At 42.5% G+C, this 14,891-nt stretch overlaps 1 protein-coding gene across 3 annotated transcripts in view; it reads left to right on the forward strand.

Annotated features, from left to right (window-relative positions):
* Positions 1 to 3,470: 3,470 nt before the first annotated feature.
* The window catches only part of NDST1 (N-deacetylase and N-sulfotransferase 1), a 58,820-nt gene continuing 47,399 nt past the window's right edge, over positions 3,471 to 14,891 (forward strand). For 2 of the 3 annotated variants that reach the window (XM_031953527.1, XM_031953531.1), the window contains exon 1: positions 3,471 to 3,688. The gene's annotated coding sequence lies outside the window, so the exon portion shown is untranslated. Of the gene's footprint in view, positions 3,689 to 3,953; positions 4,120 to 14,891 lie in introns of those variants that run through there. The other variant, XM_031953528.1, reaches the window with a different exon arrangement.

Raw genomic sequence — 14,891 nt, forward strand, 5'->3', positions numbered from 1 at the left:
TCCTGCCACCATTCTAATCAGCTAATGAGTAGGGTCTGAATTAATGAGGCATTACTGTATTAAGTAATAATACTAACTGCATTCCTTTTGCTTTGGGAATTCAAATAACTCATCTTTACCTTGTGAATGTCAAGAGGTAAGAGTTATACCTTAATATTAAGTCTAGAAGTCTGGAAAGGTGAGAAAAGAACAGATGGTGAAAGGCTTTGAATTCCAAGCAGATCATTTTGTATTTGTTGAAGAGAGACAAGAGGGAGTCCCTGAAGTGTATTGACTAGGGGGTGATATGGTCAGAGTGCACTTTAGGAATTTCATTTTATGAATGGAAGATGTATTGAAATAGGGAGTGACTTGAGGCAGGCAGATTCTCCAGCAGAGTCATTGCAATAGTGAAGGCAAATGGTGATGAAAGCTTACACCAGACTGGTCCCAGTGTCAGAGAAAAGGTTGATATTAAGGTGAAGTCAACAGGCCTTGGCAACTTATTAGAAGTGGAGGGTTGAGATTTTAGGAGGAATCAAGGATGACTTCTAGATTGGGAGTCTGAGAGATTGGGATGCTAGGGGTGCCCTTTACATTAATAGCGAAGGTAGGAGAGTCAGGGAAGGTTTAGACAGAAAGATAAGTTCTGTTTTAGATGTCTACTGGGCATCCATTTAAGATGTCTGAAAGGTAGTTGGAGATGTGAGATTGGAGGTCAGTGGAGAGTTTGGGGCAGGATAGACCAATTTAAGAATCATCAGTAGAGAAATGGTGATTAAAAGTGATGGAGATAAGATCACCAAGTGAAATAGTATAAAGGGAGAAAAGAAGAAGGCCCAAATCCTAAGGGACACTGTAGTTAGACAGTATCATCTGGAGAAGGATCCAGCAAAGAAAACTTAGAAGGAGCAATTAAATAAGTAGAATCAGAAGAGAATAGTGTCCTGAAAATCTACAGAGAAGAGAGTATCAAGGAAGAAAGTGTAATAAAACAGTGTGAAAGATCAAAGAAAGTCAAGGAGAATGAGGATTGAAAAAAAAAGATCATTGGATTTGGCAACTTGAGAGAGAGCAGTTTTGGTGGAATGGTCTAAGTCATTCTTTTTTTTTTTTTGTCATTCTTTTAGAGACATTTTTTTAAAGTTGCACACTGGACAGTCAAGTAACCTTGTTTTTTTTTTTTTTTTTTTTTTTTTTTTTTTTTTTATAGTAACTTTTTATTAACAGAATCCATGCCTGGGTAATTTTTTTTACAACATTATCCCTTGCACTCACTTCTGTTCCGATTTTTCCCTCCCACCCTCCCCTCCCCTAGATGGCAAGCAGTACTATATATGTTGAATATGTCCTAGTATATCCTAGATACAATGTATGTGTGCAGATCCAAACAGTTTTCTTGTTGCACAGGGAGAATTGGATTCAGAAGGTAGAAGTAACCCGGGAAGAAAAACAAAAATGCAAACAGTTTACATTCATTTCCCAGTGTTTTTTTTTTTTTCCCCTTTGGGTGTAGCTGCTTCTGTCCATCATTGATCAATTGAAATGTTTGTTTTTTTTTTAAAAAAGTCTTGCATGAATCTTGGATGTCATGACATGTCATTTATAACATTTTTGATCATTAAAAAATAGGATATTCTGAAAACATTCTTTTAATAACATGATCTAGCATTTAGCTTGGAATCAGTCAAATTGATGAGCCTCCAATTTGAACACTCCATTATCTTCTTTTTTAATTGAGATATTTGGCCTTCTTCAATTTTGTAGCTTCCTTCCTGTTCTTCAGAATTTTTTAAAAAATTACTGACAGCTTAGCAATCATGTTCCTCAGTACTTTCAGTACCCTTGGATATTTTTCTTTTGGCTTCTTTATCGTTTTTTTTTTTTCCTGTGAATTTCTGGATACCTTGCCTTCTATCTTTTCTATGTTGTTGCTGCTTGAGCACGGTGGATATACATGCACAAGCAATCTTCTTTCCCTTTCTTTTTCAGTTTAAAGTGTCCTTGCAGATAAGATAGAAGGATATGAACTGAGTGGTTACATAGTTAGATGGGTTCATAGATAGCTTAATGACTCTCCCTCCCTCCTAAAAGTGCTAATTAATTGCTGGAAATGTAGAGAGACGTTTCAGCTGGGAGCTATAGGATTCTGTGGTGACCTATTCAACATTTTTTTTTTTTTTTAATCAGGGACTGGAGAAATGATATGCTTATCAGATTTTCAGATAACAGGATCCTAGATTTAAATTTTGGAAGGGACCTTACAGGTACATTATTTAATCCAACTCTTCCCATATACCAGATGAAGAAACTGAGACAGAGAAATTAAGTGACTTGTCCAAGATCATACAGGTAGTAAATTCAATTTAATAAGCATGTATTAAACATCTATGTGCCAGTCTCTGTGCTAAGTGACAGAGATACAAAAAGAGGTAAAACAATTTCCCTGCCTTCAAGGACCTTCTAATCTAATGGGCAGCAGATTCAGAATTCAAATACAGTTGTCTAGTGACAACTCAAAATTGGGAAGGGTAATGAACACAGAAGGATGGCCGAGCTGGGATTGAAAATGATCTCAACAGACTGGAACAATAAAATGAAATTTAGAATATCGGAAATGGTAGAAACTTTGGAAGTCACAGATTCCAGCCCTTTCCTGATTTGTGGATCTCCCCGTACAATCCTTAACACTAATTGAAAGTTTATTGCATGCTGTATGGTGTTAGGCTCTTACCTACTCTGAGAGAGTGGGATCACCCATTCAATCACAGAAGGGTGAAAGTTCAAGAGACTGAATGTCATGTATCAGCTCACAACTACTTCACTGGAAAACTGATTGGAGAACTGGGCATGTTTAGTATTTATTTCTTATTCCATTTCTGAAGCACTGTCTCCAGACCGGAGAGAGGTGCCCGGAATCACACACGCATTTGGTGGAGTCTAGAACAGATTCCAGAAGCCGCCGATGCTGTGCATTTATTTTTGAGAGATGTTGCTCTGCTCTGGGCTGGGTCAGCTGCCACTCTGCTTTTCCCACCTTGGGCCAGTCCAACCGGGCTTCCTGTGAAAACCTTCCCTTTCTTTCCCTCCAGGCTTTTCCCTCGGTCTTTATATGCTAATTTCACCCTTTCTCTTGCACCTTTCCCTTGGGCTCTAACTTTCCCCTCTGCAGCCCTTCTATTTGCGGCTCCCACTCCATTTAAAAACCTTCCCTCCAACACTGGGACTAATGGTCTTTGTTCGACTTCATTCCCTGTGGATCCCCTTTCTGGCTTTTCCAGAACGGTCTTCCGCTGATAAGCTTGCTTTGACCCGAAATAACTTGTTCGTTTGCTAAAAACTCGGGTTGTCTTTTCCCGGGTCAGCGGTTACTCCGGCCCCAGCCTGTCCTTGGCCCCGGCCATCGCCCTGGTCCCACATCTGACAAGCGCCCCCCTCCCCCTTTCCCTCCCATGCTCCCCACCCCTTTACTCCCCTCCCCTCCCCAAATCCGCCCCCAGACAGGGGTCAAAGGCAGACCCGAGCATCACGTGTTCGCGCAGCACCACAAAACAGCGAAGAATCCGCCTTTGGAGTCAGAAAATCCGGTAGGAGATTCCGGAATCCTGCTGGGCCCGGGGTCGGAGCCTCCCTGCAGAATCGGGGCTGAAACCTCGGGAGACCCGCGGATCCGCCCGCGAGCCCAGAACCAGGGCGCGTTCGTGGCGAGGTAGGGGGGCTTTTCCGAGGGAAGGCGGGGAGAGTCTCCCGGCGCTCCGCGTGCGCCCCATTGTGTGTGAGAACCCCGAGGAGCTAGCCCCCCGGGACCGGCGGCCGCGGGACCCCGCCGTTCGAGCCCGGGAAAACTTCCCGGCCCCGCCAGGGGTGCCCTGCCGAGGGGCCGGGGCCGGGCACCGGGAAGGAGGAAGGAAGGAAGGAGGGCGGGCTGGAGGAGGCGGTGGCGGCGGCGCTGGCGCGGCGCTGTCGGGGAAGGGTTCCCCGCGGCGGGGGCGGGGGGCCTGGGCCCGGCCCAGGGCTCGGGCTCCAGCTGGGGTGTGCGCGGCCCCCGGCTCCTGAGGACGCGGCGCAGGGGCGCGGGGAGCAGCGGCCGCAGCTGTCTGCGTCCTCTCCCGGCGCGCCCGGAGCTCGCCACAGCAGCAGGTAAGACGCGAGCCGCAGCCGGGGGGCCCGGGTCGGGGGGCCCGGGGATCCCTCCCTTCTTCCGTTGGGCTGGAGAACCGTGCAGGCCGCGCAACCGGAGCGCCAGTCGACTCCGCCGGCCGGGAGCCCTGGGCTCCGGTGTGACCCAGCCGGGAGGGGCCCAATACCGGGCCCCGGGAGGGAGCGCCGGGCCTCGGGCGGGGAAAGGGGGAGGGGGGCTGGAGACAAAGGGGAGGGAGCCCCCCGGGAACGGAGCTCCCCCGGGAAGGGGGGGCGAGGGGGAGCGAGGTGCCGGGCCGGGGCAGCGGCAGCTGGAGGTCACAGATAATGTCACTTGCGAGGAATTTCCCCCCACCCCCCACCCCCCGGCCTCCCTCCCCTTACCCCCTCTCCGTCCCCCACTCCCACCCCCCCTTAGCCTCCTCTCCAGAACAGGGAAAACTTTTGTCTTGTGTGTCCCAGCTTCGTGGAAAGGGAATGGGCTCCTATGGCAATGCGGCCCAACCGGTTTTCCCCCCAATGGCCTTTTCCTCTTGGGAAGACAGTGTGCGTTCTGCTCCCCAATCTCCTCCTCCCTTCAGAACACTTGGGAAATGTATTCCCCTTTTATGAGAGCTGGGTTTTGTTTGCTTTTGGTTTGTTTTTTGGAAGTGAAGGTCGGGAAAGGAAAAAAGGTCCAGGCCTCATTGAACACCCTATTAGGCTTCAGTGACCCTTAACTAGGGGTCCGGGCGCCGGACTGTTTGCTCTTCGGCGTGGGGTTAAGAAGACCACTTGGAATGAATTTAGTTCAATTCCATAAGCATATATTAAGCGCCCACTAAGTGTAAAGCCTTATGTTCCTTGCTGGAGGTAAAGAGAAGAAATCAAACTTGGTCTCTGCCCCCAAGGATGAATGTTAAACTTAACAGCGTTTGACACCTTCACCATCTCCTTCTGTCTATCTCTTTCTCAGACTTTTGTGACACTGCTCTTCTTCTCCGGGTCTGACTACTCCTTTATTGGGCAGTCCTCTTCTTGTCTCCTAAGTGTGAGCACTCCTAAGGTTCTGTCCTGCAAGCCCTCCATATTTTCTCCTGTAGTGATCTCATCAGATCCCATGGATTTAAATGATCATCTCTATGCACATGACTCCTAAATTTGTATTATCCAATGGCCTTAATCTCCTTTTGCCTTGAGTTCTGCATCTCCAGCTGCTTTCTGGGTATCACCACCTGGATGCTCTGCTTGGCACATCAGTCTCAGCAAGTGGAAAACTCAACCCTTCATCATTTCCTCCTAAGGCTGCCCTAACTTCTAACATTGAGATTTATTTTGATGGCACCACCATTTTCCATTTATGGAAACTGGAAAAGCTGGTATTTCTTTGACCCTTCCTTGTCCCTCAGTCCAAATCAGTTGCCAAGTCCTTTACAGTGTTACCTTCTCCAAATCTCTTGAATTTGTCCTTTTTTTGCCACCTTTAATTAAGCTCTCATCAACTCTTTCTTGAACTATTGTAATAACTTTCTAACTGTCTCTAGTCCATCTTTTATACAATTGATAAAAATCTTTTTAATGTATAGATCTGATCTCATCATTTCTTGACTTGAACTTTCAGTGGCATCCTGTTGCCCTTAGGATAAAATATAGACTCCTTAGGTTGATACTTCAGGTCTTCCACTATCTGGTTTCAGCCTTCCTTTCCAGCCTGATTTCATGTTGCTCTCCATTACACACTCATCATTTTAGCTGAACTGGACTATTAGCTGCTCTTTGAACTTGATATGCCATCTTCTCCTCTGTATAATAATGCTGGCCATTCTCCATACCTGGAAGGTATTTCCTTAACTCTGAGAATCTGTCTCTTCCCTGAAGGCTCCATTCAAATGTCAACTCCTTTTTGAACTCTTCCTTGATTCTACTATCTCAAAGTATTTTCTTCCTCCTCAGAATTTCCTTCAGTGCTTTTCCAGAATTTTTTCTTTTAACTATTATGCCTTGCTTTGCATTATACTTTTGTCTGTAATTGGGCTGTAAGATCCTTGATGACAAGGGACTGTGTCATTTAAAAATCTTTGTAACCCCCAGGTTAGTATTGGGCTGAATCTAAGTTGGATCCAGAATAACAGTTCCCTTTGGAAGTGTTAGTAACAATTGTTCCTTTTTTGGGGGGGAAGAGGGCATTTTGCTTTTTGTCCTTATATGTATCTTATGCCAAATACTATATTCTTTCCATTTTCACATGAGGAACCTCCTCACAAACCTTATCTTCTTGTTTTATTTTGTCCCAGAGGTGACACTGAGTTCTCAAGCTCAAGCTCAGGAAATTCTACCAAGCTGGAGAGGCTCCCAGTATAGACCTGATGAAGGACTGATTTTGTCATCTGAATTAAGTTTGCATAGGATCTTCCCTGACAAGTTGACCATCATCAACCAAAATGTCTTTTGGTCCACTGTAACTCATGAAGATAGCTCTACTAAGGGCTGAGGAAATGGGGATATGGGAAGTGGAGGGAGTGCAGAGATATGTAATCTGTATCTGTGGAAAGACTATATCCTGTGGGAAACTGAGACTCTGACAATTGAGATGACTTGCTTGGGTGACTGGAACTTGTCTTTGTACTTTGAAAACAGGGTCATGTTGTTCAGAATTCCTTGTGGTGTCTCCTGTGTGGAGAAATAGCCAGGTGTCCTTTCCTACTCCTACTCCCTTCCATTATAGGAGCTTTGGCGAGGTTCAGTATATTCTTGGATCTTTGGAAAAGAGGATAAGGAAAGTATTTGAATACTTTGATTATCAGCGCAGTTAACAAAACAAACATTTGCAGAAATGTTAGGATGTAGTAAGAGTAAGTCAATCTGCATCTTCAGTGATCCAGATCCTTGGATAGCTAATGATTTTGTAAACAAGAGTTCTCCAGGTCATCTTTTTCTGAGGACACCTATCTTCCTATCTTCAGATTAGCAGCGAGCTGGAAGAGAGATATTACCTGACTCTTGGTTTGTAATTGTTACACCCATTTTGCTGCTGATAAAAGAGCCAGTTAAAGAATAGAAACTCTGCTTAGCCAAGAAAATAGATCAGCCACTTGTAGCTCAGAGACATATTCTAGCAACCTCAAACACCCCTGTTCTCTGAAGGGAGCTGCTTAAGGGGGCTGCATCCTTGTCAATGCCAATGTGAGCTCTTGGTCTATATAACAGTACCCGACCTTGGGTAAATCAGAACAAGGTGTTCTGTATTTGGGTTTCAGTTGCATGGTCTGTACAATAGATTAAATTAAATCTGCTCTTTCTAGCTTTAAAACTATATGCCAGGCTAAATGCTGTGCAAAAATTATCTCACTTGATCCTCTTGACACAAATTGGTGCTATTATTATCATCTTTATTTTATAGTTGAAGAAACTGAGGCAAGTATGCCCAGGTTCACACAGGGCTCTACCCATTGGAGTATCTATAGTTATGGGTTGGATATGGTCCTAGGATATGAATGTTCCACCTCAATTGAAAACCCATGTTTAAGGGTTGAAGTCGGCTGCTCTTTGAGGCAAAATTTTCCTTCTTAAGGTTGCTTAGCATTTAAAAGGTTGAAGATGAAGGGGGCTGAAAATGAAGGAATAAGCTCAGTTTTAAACTCACCACTAGGCTGCTAATTTAAGCCTTGATTGACACCAGCTCTCTCTGCCTCCTCTCCCCTCTGATTGGAGGGCTGGAGGGTGGAGTACTAAACTCCTCCCAATGCCTTCTTTTATAGAGTGCAGAAACTGGACTTCAGCTCCCTCCACTCGGCATCTGCTGCCCTTTCTGGTTTCTGCTGGAGCCAGATGCTCATTTCCCAGGATCTCTCCAGTGCCCCATCCTCACCCTCTTCCCTCTACCTCCTTTTGTGAGTTGTCTCCTTCTCCAGACTGTAACCTCACTGAGGACAGGGACTGGCTTTTTACTGACTGTATTTCCAGCTCTTAGCCAAGTTCCTGGCGCAGGATAGTGCTTACTAATTAAATATTGGATGGAATTGTTGGAAATCTTGTTGTAGGCTACACAGATTCTAGGTGGTCTTATGGACAGAACTCTGGACTTGAGACGTGGACTGCTCTCTGCTTCAGGTTCCTCATCGGTAAAATGAAAGTAATAATAGCACCGAGGATTGTTGGGAAGAAAAAATGAGTTACCACATGTAGAATACTTTCAGGACCTGGAAGTGCTATGTAAATGCTGGCTATTATTATTATTATTACGTTCTGGGAGGTAGAATAATTCCTTGCAGATTGTCGGTCTTTGGCCAGAGGGCCTTTTGGTATGTTCCTAGATGCCATAGGTAAAAGAAAAAGCAAAGCGAGAATAAGTGTGAGATGTCTAGTATGTCAGGTGTGGCTTTCAAGAGGCAGCATCTCAAGAGTAATAAGATCAAATGAGATAATATTTGTCAAGCACTTAGCATGGTGCTTGCCACATAGCAAATGCTTAATAAGTTCTGGTTCCCTAGTCTCCTCTGTCTCCTGCATTAGACTCTACCCTTTACACTTTTTTTTTTAAAATGAAATAAAACCTAGAATTTTCCTTCACTTTACAGATAAACAAAATGAGACCCCAGATAATAATAGTATAAAAAAAGATACATTTGAGATAGATGATATTGCAATAGAGAGAGTGCTGAGTCTGGAGTCAGGAAGACCTGAGTTCAAAATTGCCCTTAGATACTCATTAGCTCTTTGACCCTGTTAAGTCTTTGTTTGCCTCAATTTCCTCATCTGTAAAATGGGAAATATAACATCACTTACTTTATTGTGACTATCGAATGAAAAAATATTTGTAAAAGTGCTTAGTGTAGTGTATGGCATGTAATAGGTATCACATAAATGCTTACTCCTTTCCTCTTTTCCCATTTGAGACATAAAGGATCTTGCAATCAAACTTTCCCAAATGCCATCCAATCAGATGTCTCTTTCCTGTTTATAACTTGAACTGCTACTACATGTAGACAATAAGCTACTACTTTGGTCTGAGGATGAGGTATGATGGAAGGAGGTCTGGGCTTGGAATCAGAAATTAGTCACTTAGTCTTAGCTGAATTTTGGTGATTCCATGTGGAATTTTCTTGGCAAAGATATTGGAATGATTTGAATGATTTGCCATAAGGCACAAAGAGGTTAATTGACTAGTGAATCTCTAAGATTGAATTTGAACTCAGGTCTTCCTGACCTTGAGACCTAGTATTAAGCTTCTTTGGAATCAGGAAGACTTGACACACTTAAACAGAAAACCTGCATTCAAACTGATTGTCTCAATCCTACTTGAATGACCTTAGTCATGTAACTTTCCCGAATCTCAATTTCTTTATCTGTAAAATGAGGGGTTTGGATTAGATGATCCTGAAGGCTGCTCCTAGTTCTAAGTTTCAGTTCATAAGGATGAAAAAGGACATTCAGGGATACCCGAGTCTTCTCAGATCCCTTAAAATTCTAACTCTATGACCCTGTATCCTTGATAGGCTCCTCACTCCAGCATGAGCAGGGAAATATGGGTTTTTCATCCTCTCTGTTTGGAGTATAGTTGGTTAACCCTTCTTTTTTGCATTGGTTGTATTTTAGCACAGGCTCTGTAGAGTTCTAATCCTTGAGACAATTGGTCCAGTGCCGCCTGTGGTCAAGAACATTTGGAGTAGAGGTGTCAAATTTGGACCCTGCAAAACTCTAGAATGCTGCTGGAACCAGAAGAAATAGGATTGAGAAGTGTTTGACAAAGTAAAACTACAACATAAATAATGTTAATTCATGGTTTTCTAAATCTATATTGGCCTCCCCCCCCTTTTCAGTTTGACACCACTTGCAGTCAAATTGGGTAGAACGTTTTTTGCAAACATGTGGGTTGGAAAGACCTTTGTTTGCTGAAAGCCTTGTAATGTGTTTACAACAACAGTTCACATTTATATAAGTTTTAGTTTACAAGTAATTTCTTCAAGTATTTTGGGATAAGTTGTGTAAATTGTATTCTTCCCATTTTATAGATGAGGAAATTAAAGCAAGGGAGGTTAAAGAGATAATCTCCCAAGGTTCATACTGTTAGAGATGTCTGAGTCCAAGGTTTCAGATTCTGAATCTCTCTACTATATCACCGCTGTGCCCCTCATCTGACAGTGTTCATTCGTTGACCTGTAGGCCCTGTTTCTCCCCCTTAGGTTTCTCCCTCCTGGCAGATCATCTGAAAGTTATTTGTTAAATTCCTTTGTGTGCTCCCTAGGAATTGAATTGGGAAATAGAAGGCGTTATGGAAGAAGTGTTGGCTTGAGAGTTAGGAGACATGGCTTTTAGTCTTAATTGTGCCATTAATTCATTGTGTGACCTTAGGCAGCTCACTTCCTCTTTCTGGGGCTGTCTACTCATCTGTAAAATGAAAAAGGAGTGGACTGGGCACTTTCTAAGGAACTTTCCGTCTTCTTTTTTCCAGGCTCTGTTTAGCTCTGAGTTGGTCAAAATGTACATACACACACACACACACACACACACAATTTTTTTTTTTTGCTTGAATTTTTTTTTTAATTTTAATTTTTTTCACTTTACCTTTATGGGCCTCAGTCTCCTAACTTGTAAAATGAGGTTTTGACCAACTTCTAAAGCTTGCTTAAACTTTTAAATCTGTGATCTTCGCAACATGTGTCCATTCTCTTACTCAGAGATTTTAATAAAAGTGTTGTTGCTCATAGAATCAGATCCTATTCTTCCATTTGAGGGCCTCTTCGCTTGAATTCAGACCCTTTAAGGAACCCTATTACCTATGACTTATGTTTGTATATTCTACATTCCAGCCAAAGTGGGACAAATGCTTTGATTCTCCTATGCTTGATTCTCATGAAGCTCTTTCCTATCTATATTCTTTTTTTAAATAGTATTTTTTCCCCAAATACATACAAAGGTAGTTTTCAACATTCCCCTTTGCAAAACTTTGTGTTCCCAAATTTTTCTCCTTCCCTCCCTCAACTCTTCCCTTCCCAAGACAGCAAACAGTCCAATATAGATTAAACATGTGCAGCTCTTCCAAATGTACTTCCATGTTTGTCGTGCTGTGCAAGAAAAACTAGACCAAAAGGGAAAAAAGCAAGAGAAAGAAAAAAACCAAACAAACAAGAAAACAAACAACAAGGGAAAAATAAATACCATGCTTTGATCCACATTCAGTCTCCATAGTTCTTTCTCTGGATGTGGATGGCACCTTCTGTCTCAAGTCTATTGGGACTGCTTGAATCATTACATTGTTGAAAAGAGCCAAATCCATCACAGTTGCCCTGTCTATATTTCATTGTTTATATGTGGACTTTGTTCATATTTTTCAGTGTGTCCAATCCTTTGTGACCACATTTGGGGTTTTCTTGGCAAAAATACTGGAGAGTTTGCTATTTCTTTCTCCAGCTCATTTTACAGAGGAGGAAACTGAGACAGACAGGGTTAAATGACAGGCCCAACGTCACACATATAGTAGGTGTCAGAGGTCAACTTTGAACTCAGGAAGATAAGTCTTTACTCCAAGGTAAGTTCATCGCTAGTGCTATGTCTTCCATGATGACTCCCCTGATAACCCCCAATTATAAGAAATGACTCACTTAAACATATCATAGTACTGTGTTTGAATCTGCTCTTCTTTTATATATTAGAGCTGAGTATTTCTCTTATTCATATTTGTAATATTATAAGTTTCTTTTAAGAGTTTTTCATCTTTATGTCCTCATTGTCCAATATAATACATAGCATATAATAGGCATTTAATAAAATATTTGTTGTATTGAAATAAGATCTGATCTAGGTCCTGGGAACATGGAAAGGAGAAATGAAAAAGGACATTTTACAGATGGGGATGAATGTGGCTTTTTGGGAAAACACAGACTGGATTAGTTTAGATGAAGGAGAGGCTTGGTAAACACCTAGTTGTAGATGGAAATAAATTGAAACCTGACTGTGGAGAGCATCGAGTGCCAGGATAGAAAATTTTATTCTGTTGGCAGTAGGGCAGGGTTAAAGGTTTTTAAAGAAGGGAATAGCATACACAGTAATGTTAAATCAGGAGGTCTAATTCCTTTTGGTAGAGAGGCCCAGAAATATTCAATGAAATTACATAGCAAATACATGAGCGAATCTGCACTAGATTTCAAGCATCTTGTCGCTGAGGCCAGATTTCTTAGAAGAGAAAGAGAATGGAGAAGAATCTCTTGGTTGGGAGATCTTTGTGAAATGATGTTCAGTTTAGTAGCACTCTGAACAGACATCAGAAACTGATGTCGGTTCCTTTGAGATCATCCCTTAATTTTCTAGTGGAGGAGATTGAAGTCAGGAGGAAATGACTTGTCCCATTTCTGGCTTAAAGGAGAGCCAGGATTAGGACTCAGGTCTCTTGACTTCTGGTCTAATGTTTTTGTTTTTGTTTTTAATTAAAACTTTTTATTTACAAAACATGTGCATGGGTAATTTTTCTACATTGACCTTGGAAAACCTTCTGTTCCAAATTTTTCCCTCCTTCCCCTCACTCCCTCCCCCAGGTAGACCAATACATGCTAATGTTCTTTCTATGGCACTGAAAGCCACCTCTAAAAGAGACGTCCCCATTTACAATTCCCCCTTCTTTGCCCCTTTTATCCTTTTCTTGGGTCCTGGACATGTGGCTTTTAATGAGAACATGGGCTTGCTCAGTCATGGGACCCATTCAGAACTTGCCACTTGCCACTTCCAGATCAGGTGGCGTGGCCCTGCCCCGGGTGTATCTCACTTTGGGAGGAGCCCAAGTGAAAAGTGAGAGAGCCTGCTTGGTAACTTAGCCATGTTTTTTTCCTCCAGGCCCATGTGGGTTTCAGGTGTGGCATTTTTGACCCAGCAGTACCAGCTCCTCACCTGCTTAACTTGCTTCTTCTTGGACCTTGTGCCATTGGGCCCGAGGGGCCTTAGCTTGTATACACCCAGAAAATCAAGCCAGGAGCCACCTGAAGCAGCATTCCATGGCCGAGGCCCACAGCTGGCCATTTCCCAGTTCCCCTCCTGCCAGATTTTCAGGTCTCAGCCCTTGGCATCTGATCCCTCCAACCAGGTTATTTTTTTTCCTTTTAAAATTAGAGTTTGTCTTACCCTTGGTGATCTCTAAAGGCACTCTTAGCCCTGTTGCTTGTTTGTCACAGAACTGTGAGGTGCCAGGCTTCTGAGAACAGTCTACCATATAAGCCTGCAGACTGAAATCCATCCCCTTGAGTTTCCACTCTGTCTTTGGATTATTTCTTGACTTCTCCAGCCTAATGTGATTTTTCTTTTTCTGTGACATATGAGTGGCACCTAAGCTATCTCCTTTACATTTTTTTAAACATTCTTTTCAATCAATAAGCATTTGTTTTCTTACCAATCACTCCTATTGTAAATAAAAAAGAAAGAAATTCATATTGCACTGTCCAAAAAATGTACCTTCTTCTGAACCTTGAATCTGTCACCCTCTCACGTTCTCCATCACTGGTCCTCTGGAACCATGATTGGTTAGTATATTGTTCAGGGTTACCAAGTTTTTCAACATAGACTAACAGACTGTCTTCTACTGGATCATCAGTTATGGCCCTCTGATGGCATCCATTGTTGTCTTGAACTTTTCCTTGTCTTTCTATCTTGAAATAAATGATTAAGGCAATAAACCTTGATTCAGTACCCACTGTGTTCCAGGCACAGGGCTAATCTCTGTATGATGCTGTGGTTTCTTTATACAACTATAGCTTTTTAACCCAATCCTAGTCCAGAGGGCAGAGAACTTGTTTACAGGATTATTAGTCTTCTCCACAGTACCCTGGGCACAGAGTAAGTACTAAATAAAACTTTACTGGATTTGATTTGATTTGATTTGATGGATAAAGGAAGAATCTGCCCTGAGCTGGTGTCTGGGATGGTTGGGTGGGGTAAGTAATAAGGGTAGGGGGGAAAACAAATTCTAGCCTTTTTCTAAGGGTAGTTACTCCTAGAGGAGGAATAGCTGATATACCATCCTTTAAGTAATATCTGCCTAGATACAGTCATAGCTTTTGCCAGCTTCACAGAAATGAATCATGAAGGAAGAAAAAATAAGCCCTTGGCTGGAAGTCATGGGACTTGGAATCTCCTGGGATCCAGGGCCAACCTTGCTAGAAAAAAATGACTATATGACCTTTGACCAGTCACTTGAACCCTCTTTAGAGTTTTCATTTAAAAATGAAGGGACTAAATTAGATGAATCTCTGAAGACCTTTCCCGTCCCCCTCTTCCCCAGAGGTAATTGGAGTTAAGTGCCTTGGCCATAGTCATACACCTAGGAAGTATTGTCTGAGGCAGAATTTTAACACAGGGCCTGACTTCAGGGCCAGCCCTGCCCCCCCCCCCCTAAAGATTTTTCTAGGTCTAAGATTATCTTCTTTGTGTCTCAATTTTCTCTAAAATAAGGGGAGCTGGAATAAGTTATTTCTAAGGCTCATAATGTTCTATGCTCTAATAATATTTTCTAATGTTCTGTGCTCTGAGATTTTAAGACTTCCTGTGTTATGTACAAAGTTCATTAAGAATTTGAGGGCTTTGAATGTGACCTATATCAAATTGGTTGTTGAGGGGGCCAAGGAGGGGAGGGAGGGTGAGAATCTGGAGCTCAATAGTTTTAAAAAACAGATGTTAAAAATTGTTTTCACATGTAATTGAGAAAAAAACATTTTGGAAAATAGGGGGGAAAGAAGTTGACTGTTTCCTAGATACCTAGTACGTACTAAGCATTCTCAAATACCCAGAGCAATGATAAGACATGAAATTTG

The sequence above is a fragment of the Sarcophilus harrisii genome, chromosome 2 (genome assembly GCF_902635505.1).
Source record: "Sarcophilus harrisii chromosome 2, mSarHar1.11, whole genome shotgun sequence".
Classification (NCBI taxonomy): domain Eukaryota; kingdom Metazoa; phylum Chordata; class Mammalia; order Dasyuromorphia; family Dasyuridae; genus Sarcophilus; species Sarcophilus harrisii.